This window comes from Mixophyes fleayi, chromosome 12 (assembly GCF_038048845.1).
Source record: "Mixophyes fleayi isolate aMixFle1 chromosome 12, aMixFle1.hap1, whole genome shotgun sequence".
Classification (NCBI taxonomy): Eukaryota; Metazoa; Chordata; class Amphibia; order Anura; family Limnodynastidae; genus Mixophyes; species Mixophyes fleayi.
Window position 1 is genome coordinate 24,103,885 of NC_134413.1, and position 16,472 is coordinate 24,120,356.

At 39.7% G+C, this 16,472-nt stretch overlaps 2 long non-coding RNA genes across 2 annotated transcripts in view; both read left to right on the top strand.

The window, feature by feature from the left end:
• LOC142109070 (uncharacterized) overlaps positions 1 to 16,472 on the top strand; it is a 109,804-nt gene that overhangs the window by 63,877 nt on the left and 29,455 nt on the right. The gene's annotated exons all lie outside the window — the stretch shown is intronic.
• On the top strand, positions 1,440 to 4,288 carry LOC142109072 (uncharacterized). Its single transcript, XR_012680271.1, has 2 exons — positions 1,440 to 2,277; positions 2,912 to 4,288. It is a non-coding gene; the product is annotated as an uncharacterized LOC142109072 (long non-coding RNA).

A 16,472-nucleotide genomic window follows, 5' to 3' on the forward strand; every position in this document is an offset into this window, starting at 1 on the left:
AGGCTGAGATGTATGCTTCTACTTCCATGTCCATAAATAAATGTTATTATATACAAAAAAAAATTATGTTTTTTATGTAGCCATTGAAACAAGGATGAAAAGGCAACATACTTTGAGAGATTTTTTCAATAAGAAAACAAAGTCAGATTCTGCTGTTGTATCAGAATTGCCCTTGGAAGGTTCAACACAGTCACTAGCACAACCAATACAGTGTGAAGAAAGCAGCACGTCAATTGAAATAGAAAATCACAACAACTCCAATATTGCAGACAGTCTTCCGGAATGCTGGTCAGTGCAACAATATAAAAATTTTAAAGAAAAATATGAAGGCCTGGGCATTTGTAACAAAAAGTTAGGTTGTGAGTATTGTGCGAAATATGATTTCATAAAAGAGAAAAGTGTTCATGTGTCAAAAGAGTGGAAAGGTTTTCAGATTGAGGCATCAGGGAAAAACAGAATGGTACAACAAGCTTCTCTAAGGAAAAAAATGAAAGAACATTTTTCATCAAAGGCTCATAACATCTGTAAAGACAACTTCAAAATACGTGAGCAGGATACTATAACAAACGTAGTAGATACAATGAATAAAAAATATTTCAATACTACTTGTAGAGTATTTAATACAATTTACAGCCTGACAAAAAGATGTAAACCATTTTAAGACATAGAAGATGAGATCGAACTGCAAATGAAAAATGGATTAGATATGGGAATAGGATTGCATTCACGTAAAACTGCTGTGAAAATAGTAGATTTTATTGCCAAGGAAATTAAAAAAGAAATATTTACTAAAATTACTGCAAAAGATAAGAAAATATGTTTGATTATTGATGAAGCTTCAACTATATCTTGCAAACCAGTTATAATACTGTTCTTAAAAGTTGAGGACTCAGTTTCATCTCCAACAATTTTTGTTGAGCTAGTTGAATTGGAAAAACAAGATGCAGAGACAATATGTTCTTCAGTTCTGGAAAGCTTACATAAAATTGGGCTTACCAAGAACTACTTACAAAAAATTTTAATCGGATTTTGCTCTGATGGTGCAAGTGTTATGCTTGGGCGAAAATCTGGAGTGAGCACTAGGATCACAAAAGACTTCCCAAACATAATAATATGGCACTGTTTAAACCATCGCCTCCAACTTGTTTTAGATGACTCAATAAAGGAAATAAAGCAAGTAAATCATTTCAAAATATTCCTTGATAAGATATATACTATTTTGCATCAATCCAATAAGAACCAGATTGAACTTACCAAAATATCCGAACAACTTGGAATTGAAATTATTAAGATTGGTAGAATTTTGGGACCAAGATGGGCTGCCTGTAGTTTAAGGTCAACCCTAGCTGTGTGGCGCGCTTATCCTGCACTACATCACTATTTTTCTTCAAATGCCAAGTACTTGGGTATGGCTACCCGTCTTAAAAATATATTTTTTTTTAACTGATTTGGCATTGATGATTGATATTTTAAACGAAATTTCTCTGCTTTCCAATGCACTGCAAGCAAGAAATACAGACATAATAAAGGCTGAAAAACTTGTGATTCGATCTATTAAAGCATTTGAAATGCTTGAAAAGGAAAAGGGTCCATACGAAAAAAAGGTTAATGAATTAATTACTTCAGAAAGCTACAAAAAAAAAATCGATTTTGTAGAAAATCATCGGTTTGTTGGCCTTCCTCGGAAAACACTCTTACAAGGCATTGTAACGAATTTAAAAAAAAGATTAATGGATTGTGGCCATTTAAAAGCAAGTTGTAGCCAATTTGATGATAGTGATACATTACAATTTCTCAAGTTTTTGGAGCCAGATTACTGGAATATTGAAGAAGTAATAGTTCCATGGAAAGCAGCTGAAGAGCAATTGCATGTATTTAATACATTTTTCAATTACCAAATTGAGATTAATGAGTATCGAGATTTTGTGGAAAATGTGTTAAAAAGCAACGAGAACTATTCAATTCCTGAAAGTGTTCAAAGAGCTAGAAATATTGTCAGAACAATTGCTGTAAGTTCAGCAGAAGCAGGAAGGGGTTTTTCAAAGATGAACATTATATGTTCTGAGAAGAGAAGTCGGCTGTTTCCAATATATCAAACATTATGATTATCGGTCTTATCGGCCTACCGCTGAAGGAATGGAATCCTACTCCTACAGTGCAAAGATGGTTAAGGGTAAATCACACAGCTGATGATGCTCGGATAAAAGCAAAGAAAATTGCAAGTGAGGACGCCAATCAAACAGCAATATGGAAATATCTTCACTAACTGTTTATGAGGTATTTAATATTAAAAAATCTTCCATTACACATAATCTAGTTGTCTTTACCTCTTTTAATGTTCTTATTGCAGTATTTAATGCGTGAATTGTTAGACTACCTTTCGGTATATCTTTTGGTATAGTTAAAATGGTCATTAGGACATAGAACCTGTTAATTTTTTTGAATCCCACCACTGGGGTTAAGCATATTTCAAATGAAACCCAGAAAGTTCCGGAACAGGTCGAAAACTGGGGCAATGGCATAAAATAAACCAGAAGTTGCCAGTGTTTTAGCAAGCCTCATATAGACCTGGAGGCTGCTGGGAACTATCTGCACCTGACCTCAATACAGAAAAGAGTGTTAAAGTGCAATAGAAAAAATACAAGAACTCATGATTTGCAAATACATTTTAACCTCTTTGTTTGTGGAACCTTCATAGTCTAAATTGTACATAAAATTTTATTTTCTTATTTCTTGATCCATTGTAGTCCAAAGAGGAAAAAACAAACTTGAAAATCTCCATACAATTATCCCAACCTCACACTATGAAAAACTAAACAAAAGGAGCAATAATAATTTCACTTTGGTCCTTTCTTGTCTGGGTTGGTCGTATTTAGGGGAATTTTTAATTTTATCATTCTTTCCATATTAGGAAGGATTACGCTAGAAGAAAGAAGATAAGAAGATTTGATTTACCACTGGACTACAGCGGAAGAGGAAATTATTTTATTTCCTATTTTATAAAGCGGGGAATGAGGGTTTTGGGGTATAACTTCAAGTAAATTTAATTTGAAAATGATTAATTTCTTATTTTCTAATATTTTGGTATAATTGGCAGTGGTCTTCTGGGACCCCTTTCCATTATACTGGGGCAACTGGGGTGCCAAAGAACCCACTCCAGGGGTCCCAATCTTGTGAAGTACCCTCATCCACACAGCTTTTGGGAGGGGCTGAGCACCTTTTTTTTTTTAGAGGCCCACAGAGGCACTGATCAGTCTGAAGCTGGCGTTCACTATAGCAGGGGGATCCCATACTCCTAGTCTTCCTGTTGTAGTAGAAACCAATGCTGGCTGTCTAGAACTTTGGAAGGTTTTTACTATAGCAGGGGGACCCCACAGTTGGGTAAACTGTCCATTTATTTTTGTTACACAGTGCACTGTCTATGGGAAGTGTTTAATCTCATTCAAAGTATAGAATGATCTCTGCCAGCTCTGAATTTATGGCCAGACGGGACAAAGAGCGCCCATCATCTCATTACAATAATCCCACTCCCCAAAATAAAATATTGTTTCTGCACATCTCCACATAACAAGTGAACCACTGTGCCTCTGCCATGCATCATTAGGAATGCCTTCACTCCTCTCAACTCTCCCCTCTACCAGGGAAAACTTCTGCTCTTCTGCAAATGCTGCTATTATGCTTGACAAATGTATGCTCACCAGAAAAAATCTTGATACATTTGCAGAAATCCAGGAGCATAGCAGGTCCACAGCTGAATATTCTCTTATGGAGCTGCCATTTTGCCCTTCATAAATGTGCTTAAATAACTTTTAGCAATACCCCTGAAAATAAACCTCCAGCACTTCAACTATGTGACACACGCACAATGCATTGTATAATAAAATAAAATAAAGAAACCTAATTGACTGACATATAAGTTACCAGCTTTCCTCTTGTCCTCAAACAATCCTTGTATATTACCGTTCACAATAGAGTTAGATACAACGGAACTTGACTTGTGCAGTATCATAAAGTTTCCCTTGAGATAGAATGCCCATCACGAGGTCCTTATCCTTTGTTTATACATTTCAACTGGCAGGTTCTTCTAGACTCTGCAGACATTGTCACTGACATGTAATGCCTATTGTTATTGAAACGTACGCTTGTCCCTATTATCATCTGTGTCCGACCTTGGGTTTTTAGATCAATTGTTACTCTTCCTAGTTCAAGAGTGACATTTAGAATCTTTCATATACATATAATGCTTGTTCTTTGTGTTCCATTCAATAAATCCTTGATACATGGTTTATATTGTTGTCAAACAATTTCCACCATCCTTGATAATCTGTCAGTACCACGTGACAGACCGTAAGTACATGCTCAGTATTTTACAAATAACCAAGCTCTGAAAATCACATACTATTGTTTAATTTTTATATGGCTCACATTACAGTAATTCTTGGAGTTTACTAAGCATTCCTATGTTAAAAATTTATATATATATATATATATATATATATATATATATATATATATATATATATATATATCTAGATATCTATTGTGACACAAACACCCCTCTGAGGATGCACACGCGAAAACATTTACTTTGCACTTTTATTGTCAGAATCGCACAGTAGTTCTCAACACAATATTTCATGCTATTTTCTTGCAACCCTGATGCAAAGTTTAACAGAATCAACTCCCTGGTCACTGGCCAACTTGTTTAACACTTGTCTCAAACTCAGGGTTAATTCCCCCCCCAGTGGCAAAACTACCATTGATGCAGTAGGTGAAGTGCATCGGGGCCAAGGGAGATAATGGGGCCCGCTGCACAGGGAACTAGCAAGCTGTGGCCCTAGCTACCTCCTCACTTCCCTGCACCGGGGACCACAGCTAGCTAGATCCTCCTTTACTCCCCCCCCATCTAGACGGAAAGTTGTCACTCCCACCTGGTCTTTATAGAGGAGGTCTCTTCAGGTGTTTTGCTTGATATTAGTCTCACTACAGCCACAGCTGCTGTTATCTGTGGATAAAATGAATCCAACCCTTCTCAAAATATGTAAGTTAAATCACACTCTATACTTTTACTCACACATATGTATATCTTTAAGTTAGGTGCACTGCGGTACAAATTTATAACCCTGTTTGCAGCCTAGACCTGCAGACTGTCAGCTGAATACCTAACTTTTCCCTTAGAGGCCACTCCCTTTGCCTTGAAAAAGCTAAAGGTAGCGAAACGCGCGTTGATATTCGTTTTGTTGTATGTTCAATTCTGATATCTAATATTAGATTGCAATTCAAATGGATAACAGAACTAGTAACAAATTTGGCGGATAATATATAATAGGCAATGGCACTTAGTGTAACGGTACATAGAAATTAATACCGGAATTAATAGTTCACTAGAGCTGCAAATAAAAACGGCATACATGTCCCTGCAGGATACTCTACCTGCATAATTGAGTATCAGACACATTATAGTAGTGACTCGCAACAATGTAAGTGTTACATTGTTATGCTATCAAACTTAAGAGACTTGGGGGCATATTTACTAAACTGCGGGTTTGAAAAAGTGGAGATGTTGCCTATAGCAACCAATCAGATTCTAGCTGTCATTTTGTAGAATACACTAAATAAATGACAGCTAGAATCTGATTGGTTGCTATAGGCAACATCTCCACTTTTTCAAACCCGCAGTTTAGTAAATCTAGCCCCTGGTCTGGTTTTAGGACCAGAGGAGTAAAGATTGGGCAGATATCCCGGGCATTCATAACAACACGCTCATTCCGATCTCTATCTGGTAGGGAGGGATCCATTCAATACACCTATGTTCCATTTTTTGTATTTTATTGTTTTAATTGATGTATGTTTGTCAGTTAGCTGCCATGTCAGCTACTATGTGCAATTAAATATTCCAGTTTTACACGGTACCACGCTAGATCCGTTTATTTCTTTTTTCATACACTGAGGGAATATCCCTGATGGAAGATAAGAACAAAGACATCCTGATACTATGCTTGCCTTCAATTTATTTCTTGTAAGTGTTCTCACATAAGGATTTGGGCGGTGAAGGACCTATCAATACTACACATCACAAATTGTGGAGCACTGAAGGCGATTATACAATCACTGTTCAACAAGCAGAATTACAGAGGAGAGTGAATGTGGTGGAACTAATCATATGGATTGATTTATAATTATTTGCTTCAAGAATATATCATAATTTATTTATTTTTTTACAACATTGTCACTATGTTGTATTCTAATTCTTTTCACATGTCACATACTACTTCAAGTCCATAAGGAAGGAATGACTACTATACTGTGACACATGGATCCTCGCATCATTTGAAAATAAGTATTTCTACATATTCATTACTTTTTCACTTATAATTTATTGTATTAGGATTGATTTAATTTTCCATTGTCATTTGACGTTAGAGGTATGTGAACACTCAGTAGCGCAGGGTACTATTTACTCTTTGTATAGATTCTATGTATTAACAAACTGCAGTAAATAAATACAGGAGATCTTAAACCTCTTATTTAAATATATATTTAATAATTATACAATCACACAACAAGGCTCAGCAGTTTGACACTGCAGTTTTAATCACTCAATTTTGCACAATCACATTGTCAGATCACTTAAGTTTTTTAAATATTTCTCTGCTACCTGAAAACTCAGTGTAACAGATACTGGATTCTACTACTACTAATCTTGATTAGCGCTGGCTTACCTGAGGCGCAGAGTCTAACGATCTCCCCGGTGTTCACCAAGAACCGCCGCAAGGCGGGGTGGGCTTCGCTGCCAGGAGTCGCAGGTCGCGGTCCTCAGATTCGCCCCAAGATGTAGTGCAGCGGAGTGGAGCGGAAGATGCGGAGTCAGACAAGCCGGTTCGGTACACAGGAATGGAGTCAGGCAGAATCAAGAGGCAACTCGGAGTCAACAAGCCGGGGTCGGTACACGGGTCACAAGAACAGAGGGATGGTCAGCAAGCTGGGTCGGTACACAGGGGTTGGAGAGCCAGGATAGTCTAACAGGCAGAGATAAGCACACCGGAAGACACAGGAGACTGGAAGACACAGGAGACTGGAAGACACAGTAATCCACGAAGTACAGGAGCCAGGAACAGGTAAGTGTTGCTCTGACACTCAGCGAGTGTCAGAGTGATCTTTAAGTACTGATAGGGATTCAAAATCCCCGCCTCTAGGTTGCAGTCATGTGACCGCCTCCGGGCGCGGTCTCATGGTGCTGGATGCCGAAGTGCGGCTTCCGGACGGCGGGGAGGTAAGTCCGTTACACTCAGGCTTGATGAATATTTTAAGGAATACTAATAAAGATTATAATTTAAAGAAAATTAAAATATAAAACATCTCTGAGTGCCCTAAGAAACACATTTCTTTTTTCTCCCCCTCTTCCCTAAGCCACTCCCTTTGTCACATATCCCGCCCCCTAGGATCTCCAAGCAGGGAGGAGAGGACCTCGCACGGAGCGCAAATTTTGGTGACAAGATCCGCATTTTTGTTTGCAAATTTTCCGGTCTATATTGTATGGTAACTCTATAAGACAACTCTATGCCTAAAAGATAATAGTGCAGGGCTTCCGTGGCCCATTTTATGGCAAGGCAATCCTTCACCATGGTTGCATATTTTTGTTCCCTGGTAAGCAACTTCCATCTCTGATACAGGACAGAATTCTCCATTCCATTCTTCTCCTGTGACAAGACTGCACCCAAGCTGACAACGAAGGCATCAGTTTGGAGGAAGAAACTCTGGTTAAAGTCAGGTGCTTATAGCATAATGTGTAAAAAGGGTGCGCACTCTCTTGTATTTATATGTTACAAATGCTGCTCCTATATTAAAACCAAATATACACAATGGCGAAAGGAACACAAATAAAAACTATGTGCAATGATGCATATAATATTAAGTGGACAATTGGGATCAGTAGAATGTAATAAACTCATCAATATCAATAAAACATTTATAGCCTTTTGCAGAACTGTTATCAGCGGAGCTAATGAGCGAGAGAAATGGATGCCACAGTCCGGTCACAATCTTCCCAAAATATCCCTCAAAAACTATCTAGTTGTTCTTCCCTTAATATTCAAAGTGCTTGTAGCACTGGAGAAGAACAGAGGGCCTAGCGAAGATCTGACCTGGCAGCCTCTGCAGAGTCAGACTAGGCTAATCGGTCTGGACAACATTTATTTAACTTATCCTTAAGTGGAGCAGCTCTAGTGGCGAAATAGCTTACAAATTGTTTGTAATAAACACAAAGAGAGATCCCCCATCACACTGCTATAGCCAGCAACAGATCTGCCATTTCTACTGTAGATAAAAATGCAAAAGTCTTAGTTGCACACATTTGCAAATGTATGTTAAAGCCACCCGCCACTCCACGGCGCTTTTGCTAATAGGGTGGTCCTAACTCTAAACAATGAGAGTCCCATATATTTGGGCCATACATATGTGTTTTTAAATTGAGAGCTAACTTACCAAAGAGGTACCCCAGAAGCCTCCAAATAGCAATCCAATGTCAGCACTCCCCCTCAGCTACTGACACCAACATGCCTCTCAGACAAATAAAGAAGTAGAAGTTGCACAATCAATTTATAGACTATAGCAGGTGCTGGTTATAGCAGTGTGCTGGTGGATCTCTGTGTGTTTGATCCTTTCAGGATAACTCCACCCTTTCAAGCACCTGCTATAGCCTATAAATTGATTGAGCAACTTCTTTATTTAAATTGTCTGTAATAACCTACTAAGCCTGGGAGGGATCATAACTGCAATTTCTTTCCCTGTCTTGGTCAGTTTTTGATTGCCTCCACCCTGTCTAGATGGGTTTCGAGTTGTGCTTGCTGGACAATGTATCCCAAATATTTGGCTTTTCTAATAGCTATGAGCAACTCAGGCGCAAATGCTTTACGCTCCTCCCCTCCTAGCTTGATGGGCAGGTGACACTCCCACCTGGCCTTTATAGAGCAGGTCTCTTCGGGTGCTCTGTTTGATCAGTCTCGCTGCAGCCACTCCTTGTCAGCTGTGAAAAAAAATGCATCCGAGCCACCTCAAAATATGTCAGTTAAATCAAACTCTATATTTTTACTTTGCCACACGTGTCCTCCACTTGTATATCTTTAAGCTAGGTGAACTGCTGTACAAATGTGCAACCCTGTCTGCAGCCTGTCAGCTGAATACCTAATTTTTCTCTTGGAGGCCTGTGGAAAACCACTCCCTTTGACTAATATCTTTGACTAATATATATATATATATACTGTATATAGTGGCAAAAAGGGCAGCTTGCCACAGAGCTAAGGGAGAGACTACTGATTTATCTGGCAGTCTGCAGGCTCATGCTGCAGACAGGGTTAATCCTTCACACAGAACACAGGATCACTGGCGGAACGCGTGGGTGTTATGTATTCCTATTTTGGGTAGTTAGTGCTTTGAAAGAAGCATAAATAGCTGGGATTGTGTTGTGGGCGGGGTGACCGACAAATTCAAGCTAAAACTGAGTGTTTTAGCTAGAAGCAGGGTCGCGGGAAATTGTGAATACTTTGGCTTGTTTGATTGCTGGAACTACAAGACTTGCTGACATCCCTGAATAAAGTGCAGCAAAGGGGTTCAGCAAAACTGTGTAAGAATAATCTGTTTGGTGCGCTTGTCACAAAAAAAAAATATATATACACACACATATATGCAGCCTCTACGGTTGGTTGCTTCCCTGTCCCCATTGGCCAGTGTTGATTTATAAGGCAGGGAGGGCTAAGTCTCCTTGCTGGTTATAGTCCTGTGTTTCTGTGACTTAGCCTGCTCCTGTGCCTTTGTTGGTGAAAACTCTTGGATTTGACTACCTGTGTATGACCCTTTGCCTGTCCCTGGATTCTGAGCCTTTGCCTGTGATTTTGACCTATTGCCTGTTTCCTGATCCTGAACCATTGCCTGTGACCTTGACATATTGCCTGTACCCGGACTCTGAACCATTGCCTGTGATCCCGATCCATTGCCTGTCCCTGGACTCCGAACCATTGCCTGTGACCCTGACCGTGCTGATACCTGACACCCTCTCTGGTGCTCCGTCCAGTCTGCAGATAGCTGGTCCGCCGCAGTTCCGTGTGTCATCTCCTGTACTTGTACGCAGCTGTGTGAGTATAAACTTACAATACTTTGAGTTTAAGACCTGGGGGCATCTGGGCACCTGTGAGCACAACCAGTCTCTTGGGGAAAGGTGGCTGGTAAAGGTGAAGATCTCCTCTACCTGTTCTATAAGTTTATCCCGCACTGGCTGTCGTAACACATACACACACACAGACAGAGAGAGAGAGAGAGAGACTAGGGTCAATTTTGTTAGCAGCCAATTAACCTACCAGTATGTTTTTTGGAGTGTGGGAGGAAACTGGAGCATCCAGAGGAAACCCATGCAAACACGGGGAGAACATACAAACTCCACACAGATAAGGCCATGGTTGGGAATTGAACTCATAACCCCAGCGCTGTGAGGCAGAAGTGCTTATATATTGTTTCACTAGTATCTGTGTTTAGCGCTTGTCTCCATTTACAGTTTGTATTATCAAATGCAGGTTGGATCACCTGGCTTATTGTACCTAGCTGCTTCACAGGTTCTATTACTTGGTCAGTGCGCAGCTTTTTCCATTGTGTAAATACATCTATGTTTGATTTTAAATAAAGCTTGAACTTTGCAGTTGTCTGCCTAAATGACTATGAACCCAGAGCTTACCGGATGTCCACAGCACACAAGGCAGCTGTTATCCTGACAACTATGAATGCCTGTATAATCCAAAGAAGTTCTAGATAAAACTATAAATGCTTATTTATCTTCAAAAAAACCTACCCAAACTGTCCCTAGAAAAAGTAGTGACTCTTATTAGTGACATTACTGTGCTGGAGATGCTCCAGGTGATTAAAACCATGAACATCAGTAGGTCATAATTACCTAACTCTTCAATTTTATAAATTTGCACATTAACCCCTAAAATGACCAATTTGTTCAACTCTATCCTAGAGGGGTCAGCAATTGTCTTTGCAACAATTGAAGCCAAAATTGACATTATTCCTAAACCAGACGCTGACCCTTCCCTATGTAGCAATTGCAGCCCCATATTGCTAATGAAAGCAGATTTAAGAATCTACACAAATATTTTGGCCTCCTCTCTAATCTTACCTACTTGGTTCTCTCAGGCCAGGTTGCAAAAGTGCCCGGTAGACAACTGTTGGACAACATGAGGCAGACAATAGATCTCATCCACAATATATATATCAAGAAACATCCAACCTTCTCACTGGCTGTTGAAGTTGAAAAGGCATTTTATCGTATCATGTGCCAGTTCAGATTTTGCACCTTTACTTCAGTGGGTGTCTCAGAAGCCAAAATTCCCTTCAGTCTGGGAGGGGCATTTCTTTAGTTCTTGGCCTGCGGGTGGTATATGCTTTTTTTAAATTACTTTGAAAGACCTAGCATTTTCCCCCTGTTTTCTGAGCTACAGGAAAAATATTCAATTCCATCTAACTGCTTTTATCAACTTTTGCAGCTCAGACACTTACACAGTCAGCCCAAGCAATTTTTCATGGTAGACCACAGACCACATTTAAATCCCTCTGTATGCATGTTTTGGCCTTTCAAAGACTCATTTGTCTTTGAAAGGCCAAAACAACACAATTTACTTAGACTTGAGCAATACTGGTCAGCAGTATTATTATTTTTATTATTCTTTATTTATATGGCGCAACAAGGTATTCGCAGCGCCGTACAAAATACAAAAATACAGTATAGACAGTATACAAGGGTACGACAGTACAGAGTAAAACGAGTATAGCCAAGACTTCAATATCTCCAAGCATAGCAAGTACAGTGACGAAGGAGTAGAATAAATGGTATTGAGACAGAAGGGAAGAGGGCCCTGTTCATACGAGCTTACATACTAAGGGGAGGGGAAACAGACAGCAGGCACAAGGGGAGTCAGTAGAGGGGTTCAAGTACAAGAGGAGACAGGAAAGTGGGAGGTGATAAGAATGATAAGGTTATGTGGATGGTTGGTAGACCTTAAGGAACAGATGGATTTTGAGAGCCTGTTTGAAGGAGCCAAGATTAGAGTACAGACGGATGGAGGAAGGGAGGTTGTTCCAGTGAAGGGGGGCAGTACGGGAGAGGTCTTGAATTCTGGCATGGGATGACGTGATCAGAGCAGAGGAAAGGTGACGGTCATTGGCTGAACGCAAGGAACGGACGGGAGTGTGGATGGAGAGGAGGTTAGAGATATAAGGGGCAGTGCAATATGAGAGGTGACAGTGAGGAGTGACAGTGAGGAGTTTAAAGAGGATTCTAAAGGGGAAAGGGAGCCAGTGAAAGGCAAGGCAGAGAGGGGAGGCAGAGGAAGAGTGGCGTGAGAGAAATATAGGTCTCGCAGCCGCATTAAGAACAGAGTGAAGAGGGGCAAAATGGGAGTGGGGAAGGCCGGTGAGGAGAAGGTTACAGTACTCGAGACGGGAAATAATGAGAGCATGGATGATGGTTTTAGCAGCCTCCTGAGAGAGGAAGGTCCGGATGCGGGCAATATTCCATAGTTGGAAGCAACAGGATTGGGCAAGATTGGGCAAGATTGAATGTGGGGGGCAAAAGAGATGGAGGAGTCAAGGGTGACACCCAGGCAGCGGAGTTGGGGAACAGCAGAGATGGTAGTGTTATTAACGGTGATGGAAAGTTCACGGTGGGTAGAAGATTTAGAAGAAGGAAAATCAATGAGTTCAGTTTTCGCAATGTTGATTTTGAGAAAACGTGAAGACACCCAGGAGGAGATAGCGGAGAGGCAGTCGGAAACATGAGAGAGGGGGGACGGAGGTCAGGAGAGGAGATGTAGAGTTGAAAGTAAAATGAATTACAATGGGAAGCCGATCTAGTGTAGATCTTGGATGACGAAGAACGGTCATAATAAGAGAAAATACTACTAGCAGCTCTATTTGCACTAAAATGAAAGAAAATATTTATAAGCTGTTGTATTGTTGGCACTTGGTGTTTAGAAATTGCATACGATTTACCATACCTGCTCAAACAGATGTTGGAGAGAATGTGCTGCATTAGGGTCCTTTTAACACATTTTGTGGGGATGTCCTAAAGTTGTTGGCTTTTGTTGTGAGATACCTAATTACGTCTGTGTTACAGATGGACGTTCCTCTGCTCCTGGAAGTCTTATTTCTGGCCCCAGGTTCTGTTTGCCTCTAGACAGCAAAACAAATTAACCAAGTGAATTATCGCAGCTGACTGGTTGTCTAGTCGATCCCCTCTCAGCAAGTAGTAATCAAAAGGCTGTGGTATCCCACTGCATTTAATGCATGACTTGCTTTATTAATACGTGCACAAAGTCATTCTGTAAACGCTGAGAACCTTGGGTTTTACTTAATAACTTAAGACTCCCAATCTCACTTTAACTCTTTTGTTAACTCGTCAAGAATTTTATTTTCTGATAGTAGCTGAACAATCTCTGGAACAATCTCTCACTCCATTTCTCCACCTCACTTCTCCACACTGGACACTTTATTTAGTACACCTTTCTATGACAGGACAGAAACCCTTTTTGCCCCCAAAACAGCCTGAATTCTTTGTGGTATAGATTTAACAAGGTGTTCGATATATCCCTTAGAGATTGTGGGCAATGATGACATGATAGCATCATGCAGTTTCTGCAGATTAGTCAGCTGCACATTCATGATGTGAATCTTCCGTTTCACCAAATCCCAAAGGTGCTCTATTGTATTGAGATCTGGTGACTGTAGAGGCCACTGGAGTATCATCATATAGTTACATAGTTACATAGTTACATAGTTGATGAGGTTGAAAAAAGACACCAGTCCATCAAGTTCAACCTATTTTGGATCTCCTGCGATCCTGCACTTATATTTGTAATTAATCCAGAGTAGGCAACCGCCCATCTGTTTCAATTTTGAAAATCCCCCCCAGACTCAATATTGCAATCCAATTTTTACCCTATATCCACTACTATCCTTTATTTTAAATTAACGGTCGTATCCCTGGATACACCTTTCCGCTAAAAATTTGTCTAACCCTTTCTTAAACATATCTATTGAATCTGCCATCACAACCTTCCCTGGCAATGAATTCCATATCTTGACTGCCCTTACTGTAAAGAACCCCTTCCTTTGCTGGTTGTGAAATTTCCTCTCCTCTAACCTTAGGGGATGACCACGTGTCCTGTGTATGGTCCTTGGGGTAAAAAGTTCCCATGAAAGCTCTCTGTATTGACCCCTAATGTATTTGTACATAGTAATCATATCTCCCCTTAGACGCCTCTTTTCTAAAGTAAACATGCCTAAACTGGCTAACCTTTCCTCATAACTTAATGACTCCATACCCTTTATCAATTTTGTCGCCCTTCTCTGAACCCTTTCTAGTTCCAAATTATCTTTTTTATAGAGTGGTGCCCAGAACTGTACTGCATATTCAAGATGAGGTCTTACCAATGATTTATACAGTGGCAAAATTACACTGTCTTCCCTTGCATCTATGCCCCTTTTTATGCATGCCAATACTTTGTTTGCCCTTGCAGCTGCTGCTTGACATTGAGCACTATTGCTAAGTCTACTGTCTACGAGCACTCCCAAATCCTTTTCCATTATAGATTCTCCCAAATTAATTCCATTTAATTTATAGATTGCGTTCTTGTTTTTGATCCCTGAATGCATAACCTTACATTTATCTGTGTTAAACCTCATATTCCATTTAGCCGCCCAATCCTCCAGTTTATTTAAGTCTCTCTGTAGAGAAGCTACATCTTGCTCTGATTTTATTACCTTACAGAGTTTAGTGTCATCTGCAAAAATAGAAACTTTACTCTCTAAACCATCACCAAGGTCATTAATAAATATATTAAAAAGGAGTGGTCCCAGCACGGAACCTTGAGGAACTCCACTTAAGACCTTTGACCAATTAGAAAATGTTCCATTTATCACAACTCTCTGTTCCCTATTCTCTAACCAGTTTTCGATCCAAGTACAAATTTTGATTTCTAGACCCAGTTCCCTTATTTTGTAAACCAACCTCTTGTGTGGCACTGTATCAAAGGCCTTTGCAAAATCTAAGTAGACCACATCTACTGTCCTGCCCTGGTCTAAGTTCCCACTAACTTCCTCGTAGAAACTAATTAGATTAGTTTGACATGACCTATCCCTCACAAATCCATGTTGATTCCCACTAATAATTTTATTGCGTACCAAGTAATCCTGAATACTGTCCCTTAAAATACCTTCCAGTAGTTTCCCCACTATTGATGTCAGGCTTACAGGTCTATAATTCTCTGGTTGTGATCTCGTCCCCTTTTTAAACAACGGCACCACATCTGCTATTCGCCAATCCCTTGGTACTGAGCCTGATGAGATTGAATCTCTGAAAATTAAGAATAGCGGTCTAGCTATTTCCGAGTTTAATTCCATAAGGACCCTTGGGTGTATGCCATCTGGACCTGGAGCTTTATTTATCTTAATATTCTTCAGTCGCCTTTGGACTTCTTCCTCTGACAACCAAGTATTAATTAATGGCATGGTTTCATTTCCATTTTTATGTATTACTCCTGCCATTTGTTCCTCTCTGGTAAATACTGAAGAAAAGAACGTGTTTAATATCTCTGCTTTTTCCTTAGTATCATTTATCAATTCACCCATCTCACTTCTTAGTGGTCCTATATTATCTTTTTTAATCCTTTTGCCATTTATATACTTAAAAAACTTTTTGGGGTTTGTCTTACTTTCTTTTGCAACGTGCCTTTCATTTTCTAATTTAGCCAATCTAATTTCCTTTTTGCATGTTTTATTACATTCCTTGTACCTATGGAAGGACTCCTCTGACCCTTCAGACTTAAACAATTTAAATGCACGCTTCTTCCTTTGCATTTCTTCCCTTACCTTTTTATTTAGCCACATTGGTTTAGACTTAATTCTTTTACATTTATTTCCTATAGGAATGAACTTATACGTGTATGTTTCCAACAACATTTTAAAGACAGCCCACATTTCTTCCGTATTTTTTCCTTCAAAGGCTTTGTCCCAGTCTATGCTCTTTATAGACTCCTTTAGCATATTAAAATTTGCCTTTTTAAAGTTTAAAGTCCTAGTTGATCCCTTATACTGTTGTTTCTGGAAACTAATTTCAAATGAGACCATATTATGATCACTGTTTCCCAAGTGCTCCTTTACTTGAATATTTGATATTACGTCTACATTGTTTGTTATTACTAGGTCCAGTATAGTCCGGTTCCTAGTTGGTTCCTCAACTAATTGGGACATGTAATGGTCTTTTAGCGTGCTCAGAAACCTATTTCCCCTAGCTGTACCGCAGGTCTCAGTACTCCAATCAATGTCCGGATAATTAAAATCCCCCATAATTAAAATTTGACCTAGTTGTGTAGCCTTTTCAATTTGCTGTAGAAGTTGGGCTTCCTCAATCGTACTAATATCTGGCG